General features: G+C 37.0%; 1 long non-coding RNA gene across 1 annotated transcript in view; it reads left to right on the forward strand.

Moving 5' to 3' along the window:
* LOC126986723 (uncharacterized) overlaps positions 1-429 on the forward strand; it is a 1,294-nt gene extending 865 nt beyond the window's left edge. Inside the window, exons 2-3 of the long non-coding RNA XR_007739919.1 lie at positions 1-48; positions 189-429. The exon at positions 1-48 is cut by the window's left edge and continues 248 nt beyond it. This is a non-coding gene — a long non-coding RNA (uncharacterized LOC126986723). The remainder of the gene's footprint in view (positions 49-188) is intronic.
* Positions 430-1,007: the final 578 nt, after the last annotated feature.

Consider the following 1,007-nt stretch of genomic DNA (forward strand, 5'->3'; position numbering starts at 1 on the left):
TAATAGAGAGAGAAAAATAGCGATGAGAAAGAACGACAGAACAGGAAGGTCGCTATTAAAGTGGAGTGAAAATATAATAGAGAAAAATAGCGATGAGAAAGAACGACAGAACAGGAAGGTCGCTATTTAAATGGAGTGAAAATATAATAGAGAAAAATAGCGATGAGAAAGAACGACAGAACAGGAAGGTTGATATTGACAGAAAAGAGGGAAAAAAAAAAAATCATTAGTACAAAAAGAACAATAGAAAAAGAGGTTACTATTTGAATGAAAGAATGACATAGAAGAGAACTCACTCCTGGCACTAAATAACGAAGAAAAACTTATAGGGATAATAAAATAACATAGAAGAGTTACAATTAGCGTGAAAGAATGACCGAAAACTCACATGCAGTACTGGCAGGAAATAACAAAAAATAAATAAATAAATAAATAAATAATAAATCGTTTAATGAATGACAGAAATAACTCGCTCTTAGGAAATGAAAATGACTTAAAACCACATCATTACCATTTGAAAAGGACGAAAATTGGGAAGCTCTTTTGACCCTCTCTTCCTTGAGCCAAAAAAGTATAAAGAAAAAGAAAAAAGAAAGGAGTAATTTAGAAATAGCACACAATTATGGAAGTTTCAAGATGTAAGAATATTTAACTCTATTCACGAAACATAATAAGAGGAGGAGGAGGAGGAGGAGGAGGAGGAATCAGCGAAGTGGAAGAAGGAGATTGAGTGGAATAGCGAAGTGGATGAAAAGAAAAGAGAGGAAAGAGGGGAGGAGGAGAAGGGGAGAAATCGTCAACCATTTGGAGAGAAGGGAGGAAGGGAAGGGAAGGAAATGGCAGAGAGAGAGGGGGGAGGAGAGAGTAGGAGAAAGCAGAAAAGAGAAGGGGAGAGAAATGAATCCTATATATTTCTAAGGATAAAGAGGAGGAAGGGAGAGGGATGCTGGAGGCTGGGATAAGGTGAGAGAGATGAAGTGATGCTGGAGGAAGGAAAGGTGGAGAGA

Source organism: Eriocheir sinensis, chromosome 6, assembly GCF_024679095.1.
Source record: "Eriocheir sinensis breed Jianghai 21 chromosome 6, ASM2467909v1, whole genome shotgun sequence".
In the NCBI taxonomy this organism is placed as follows: Eukaryota; Metazoa; Arthropoda; class Malacostraca; order Decapoda; family Varunidae; genus Eriocheir; species Eriocheir sinensis.